Here is a 6,000-nt window from a genome sequence, read left to right as displayed (position 1 = left end):
CCATTTAGCCTCTCGTGCCGACTATAATCCTTCAACTGTAGTTGGTGGGTGACAGAGGTTAGAGGGACAATAGTTTGCGGGCAATGGTAATTGGAGGGATCGTAGTCGACGCACAACAATTGTCGGAGGGATCATAATCGATGGGTTATAATGGCATAAGAGACCGTAGTCGGGCGACAGAGGTTTGGAAGGACCATAGTTGGATAGCTGAAATCAAGAGGACTATTGTCTGGTGACAGAGCCCAAAGGTTAAGAGGGGTCGTAGTCAATGATAATGGTTGGAGGGACTGTTGTCGGCCAACGACGATAATCGGGTAAAGGTCTGGCAGCAGTGGCCTAGTGGCATGAGTTCATCTGCCGTTGTGCCCGGGTGAAGCTCTGGGATACTTCAAGTCTCAAAGCTCTATCAAGTCTTTAGCCTAGGGTCTAAGCCTCTAAAAGTTTAAGCTCCATCTCATGTGGAAAACTGGAGTCTATTTATAGATTTTGAGAGTGATATGCCTTGTAAGTATGGAAAAAATTCTGGATAAATTCAGAGTGCTCCATCAGACGGCCTATATTGATTCTCTCGATCATATAATATTTGTTCATCATTTAAGTGCCTTAACGATGTTAGAATAAAGCGATATTGAGCTTGTTGGATTTGTCTAGCGAGCCACTCGATTCTACTATAAGCATACCATATTTTGATATCATTTAGCCATTCAATTAATATTTTGGAGCTCCCAAATATGCTTTTAGCACTTGATTTGAGCTCATTTTGGTCCGAATCAAACCTTATTTTGATGTCGTTATGTTCATCTCATTGAGACGTTTAGTTTCTATAAGTTTGTTAAAATTAGAGTGCAAAGGATCTCGTTTTGCATATTGAATTTTTTTTAATTCAAATATTCCTCGAGATTCAAACCTGATCAAAATAATTTTATGTGACATATCAAATGTATTCTTAAAATGTTATATTTATTTGTTTATTTTAATTTAAAAAGATAAATAAATAAACTATGTTGAGCTGGCCTAGCAGTTTTTTTTTTTTTAATTCAAGCCTCAAAAGATCTGCCCTACTAATTTCTAAATTATTATTTTGTGAAATAGACGTTTTATATTAACATTAAAATTTAGTTAAAACCCAAAGAATTCAGCAGCAGAAATGGATATTATGGAAAAAACGACAACTGTCTCTCATACGTGTGAGTAGAGTTACTATTTTTAGGAGAAATTATTGCGTACGCAATCCGAACGCTTCGAATGCTGCGTATTTGCTGCTTATTTTGTTGCGTATTTTTTGATAAATAATTTTTTCATGACAAATAATTAGCAAATAAATAATACTCACTAAATACACAATAAATATGCAAAAATACATAGAAAAAATTATGTATAAAAAAATACGCAGCAAAATAAGCAGCAAATACGCAGCATCCGAAGCGTTCGGATTGCATACACAATAATTTCTGCTATTTTAGAGCGCGTAACAGTAATAAGATTAATAAGTTACTAATAAAAAGCTTTACATTTTTACAATAAAATATGTGTGCAATAAACTAATGTTAATTGTGAATAATAAATACATTTGTTAGGTGCCTAAAAATATTCTTTGATTGTGATTTATGATATGTTTGGGCTGCAGCTTCTTATAAAGATGTCATGAAACTATTTTAGCGATTTTTTTTTTTTTGAAAGCTTTTGTATCATAAATACACTTTTTTTTAACAATTTTCTTAAAGATCACACATTAATTCATCTAATTATATAAAACATCTTAAATATTACAAACAGATCATCCTATATTATTTTAATATCAAATATATCACTCATATTTCATTTCTACCACCCATATATTTCATTTATACCACTCATATTTGATATGAAAGTGAACTATGAGTAATATGTATTTAATATTAAAGTTTTAGGTGTTAGATATGTAAGTAGAGTAGTATAGGGTGGTATGTATATAAATAAAAAAAAACAAAAAATAATTATAATTTTAAACAATTTTAAAAAAATCCCAAATAGACCCTTAATATTAATAGTAAATAACAAAATAAAATTTGATTTAATATTATTATGAAAAATAACATATTCACTACTTTTAGAAGTCTTAGCTTGGTTTAAAGTTATTAATAAATTCTTTTTTATGGGGACATTTGAGCTATTAAGGTTTCATTTGGGACAGCTTTTTCAGAACTTTATAAAGCAGCTTTCAATTATAATTTTTTTTTTAATTTGAAAAATTTTAACTTGAAAGCTGCTTTATAAAGCAATAAGAAAGCTATCCCAAACGAAATCTAAGGGTTCGTTTGGGACAGCTTTCTGAATGCTTTCTAAAATATTATTTTAGTTAAAAATTTTCTTGAATTAGAATTTTTTGTACTAAAAAACAGTTTTAGAAAGCAATGAGAAAGTTGTCACAAACGAAGCCTAAGACACACTCACGCACATATCACATACGTAAACTTCAAATTCAAGACCTATTTATTAGTAGCCAAAGCTTTTAACTAACTGAATAAGATGAGCTACATAAATAAATTAAAACATTGAATTATCTCATCAATGAATCACTCATAATTTTGGTCAATGTTGAATATAAAAGCACAAATTTAATAAAAACGATTGTCAATTTCAAAATCATTATAAAAACAATTAAAAATTTTATCAGCTAAAGAATTACTAATAAGCCGACATACCTTCATTGGACAGCTCATAATTCATCCTACTTTTGCTTAATTGATCATTAAAAGTCGGCTTTTGCAATTCTTGACTTTTATTCGACAATTGCGCTTTCATTATACTGATAATATTCTCCACCAAAATCGTGATTAGATTGATGAGCATCAATTTTTATTATAATGAGAAAGATTGTGCTTTTTTTTTAAAAAAAGGCAGCCAAATAGCCAATGGCTATTATAGGAGAAATTATTTCGTTAGACTTATTTCGTATAGAGTCTAGATGGAAAGAATCGTTCGAACGTGTGAATATACACACTGTATATACATTTATACACAATGTATCAACTTTTTATATGCAGTTCAGACACGATGTGTAAACTCACAGTCCAGACGATTCTTCTCGTCCGGACTCCACTATTTTGCAACTCATTAAAGCTTCATTTGGAAATAATTTTTTAGTAAAAGAGTTATTTTTAACAAAAAAAAAAAATTATTATAAATTTACTTTAAAAAATTGTACTAAAAGAAACCTAAGTATAAGAGTTTATATGCTTATTTGATTCTACCAAAGAAATGAAATAATATCATGCGAATAAAGAGGGCTCAATATTTGCTCTTTTCTTGTCTTTATGTTAAATAATTTCAATGAAAATGATATTAAAAAAAATCAATTTATAATATTAGGATTTGGAAATAATTTTTATTTAATGAATCCATTTCTTATATTTTCCTTATATTTATAAAGCCTCTACCAAAGTTATACAAATATGTTACAACACCTAATTTTATCATCATAATCTCTAGAAATTTATTACATATATCATCTTTAAGCTTTAAAAAATGAGATAGTTGCATGATGCTGAAGGGTTTTTGTACTTCATTTAGTTAAGTATAGACTAAGAGCAGCCATGTGGTTGGGGGAGACTTGAACATTGGTAGTTGCCTCCGTATCAAACAAATGGATTTCAATGGTTGGGTGGTTGACAATTAGGGGTGTAAGTGAGTCGAGCTTATCGAGTTTCTAGCTCTAGCTCGAGCAAAATTTCGAGCTTGAGTTCAACCCAGATGATACTCAGACTCGATTACTCATCGGGTGGATTAAATGCGGAAGGCGAATTGGTGGAAAGCGAAAGGCGAGCGAACTGTGGAAGGCATCTGTGCGTGCGAAATGCGGAAGGCGAAGCACGCTGCGTGTGTGAACCGCGGAACACAACAAGCCGACTACGGAAGGCTCGTGATCAGTGGCACGAGCCAAGCTCGAGCTTGCCTTTTAAGTTCGACTCAAGTTCGAGCTTATTATTTGGATCACGAGTCGAGCTTCAATTAGGCCTAACTTGAACTCTACTTGACTTATTTGCACCCCTATTGACAACACAAATTGAAGTATTCAAGACGATAGTTCGAATTTATATGCCTTCACAAAATGAGATCCACAACTATCCTAAGGATTAATAATCAATGATCTTTTCAACATAAGAGGCCACAGGCTTCCCTTCATCTCCAACAAGCATATCCGATGGAGAAATTATGCTCAAATTTGAATAAAAAATATGTGAGACAGGATAATTTTTGTGCAATAAAAATGTGTCACTATAAAAAAAGAAAAGAAAAGAAGCTATGACGTTCAAAGATGCGAAGATAAAGATTGAACGGTTCAATGGCGAAAAACTTTAGGTGCTGTAAGAAGCACATTAAAGATTACATGTATAAAATGTGAATGGTGGATACTCACCTAAAGGAAACAAAGCTTTCCTGAGAGGGAAGCGTTTGGCAGAGTAATCAAGGAGATTTGTTAGCAGCAAAGGTATCCTGGAATGTAATAAATTTAATGAAACAATTGATTCAGATGGTGTGAAAGGCTGAGCGCCTTTTTTATTGGTTTATGATTTAACAAAGGAAAAGCACGCACCACATTATTTATTAGGATAGTTGAAGATGAGATGATTATCACTAAAATTTATTTAGATGATATTTTATTTGAAGCAATAAAAGATGTGTCATGCAATGAATTTGCAACTATAACAAGGAAAGATTTACAAGAGCATGTTGAAAAAACTTACCATCTTCCTTATATTGCTAGTTTAGCAAAAAAAGGAAGGGGATCTCATTCCATAAATAGATTTATGACCTATTCAAAATAGACAGACGTTTTCGAAAAGAAGTTATAAAACCTGCTATAAGGGCCACTTCTAATAGAAGCTGTAAGGCCCACTTCTAAAATCTACGGGCTACTTTCAATGAAAGTCGTAAGACCCACTTTTAAAATCTACGAGCTACTTTCAATGAAAGCCGTAAGACCCACTTCTAAAACAATCGGGCTACTTCCAACGGAATCTGTATGATACGGTTTTGCATGAACCGCCCAAACCGGCCCCACATGGGCCGGTTCGCGTATACAGGAGGCGGACTAAGCCGACTCCTTCCGTGGGGATTGAGGGGACCACTTTGGGCGGGATTTAGAGAGAGGGATAGGGGGTGGACAACAATTAGAGAAATCCTTTTGAATTGGATTTGAATTTGATTTATTCTAGGAAAGTTTTTATTGGCTTTGTATTAGGAAGTATGTATTAAAAGGAAGAGAGAGGCTAGGGTTAGGGATGCATGACTATTGTTCTCTTGAAGTTTTGTTTGGTGTCTTGGGCTCTAGGCTTTTCGTCTAGAAATTGGGAGAGAAAGATCGTCCTCTCGAATTGAGGAAAATTGTATCTTTGTTTCGTTCTTGCGTTGCTTTGATTTCTATAAATTTATCTACGGACTTTTTATTGCTTCCACCCAAATTCTTCTATTTTTCTCACTGATTTACCAAATATTGTTAGGTTTGCTTGCAAACTCAAGTATTCCCATTAGGGTTACTTGCAAACTCAAGTATTTCCTGTCATCGTAAACCTCGAACCAATTTAATTAACCAAGTAACTTCTAAATGAAGTCATAAATCCTAAACTAAATCAACTAATGGGTATTCTAATAGATGTAAACCCCCAAACCACCTTTTGAAGCTACAAACCATATCTAATCACTTTAATTTACTCGGGATCCCTAAGAGGAGGTAACCCATGACTGTTAATCAGATTAACTGGACACTACGATTAAAGATCACTAGTATTGGTAGACTAAAATCCATGGTATTCCCAAGACGATGGAACCATAGGATTTTGATCGAGTTTACCTTCATCCCCACAACCGATACTAAACACTAAAAATTGTTCATCCTTAATCGAGAGTTCTCTCTTACGTAGTAAGAGATGTAATTAACTATGAGGGCTTGCGCTCATAGGTAGTACGGACCTACATCTAACTAAACCCTGATACTATCCTCAGAAAAAATCTGATTAA

Source organism: Dendrobium catenatum, unplaced genomic scaffold, assembly GCF_001605985.2.
Source record: "Dendrobium catenatum unplaced genomic scaffold, ASM160598v2 original_scaffold_208658, whole genome shotgun sequence".
Lineage (NCBI taxonomy): Eukaryota > Viridiplantae > Streptophyta > Magnoliopsida > Asparagales > Orchidaceae > Dendrobium > Dendrobium catenatum.
The sequence above is the reverse complement of the archived record's forward strand: the minus strand, read 5'-3'. Positions refer to the sequence as shown.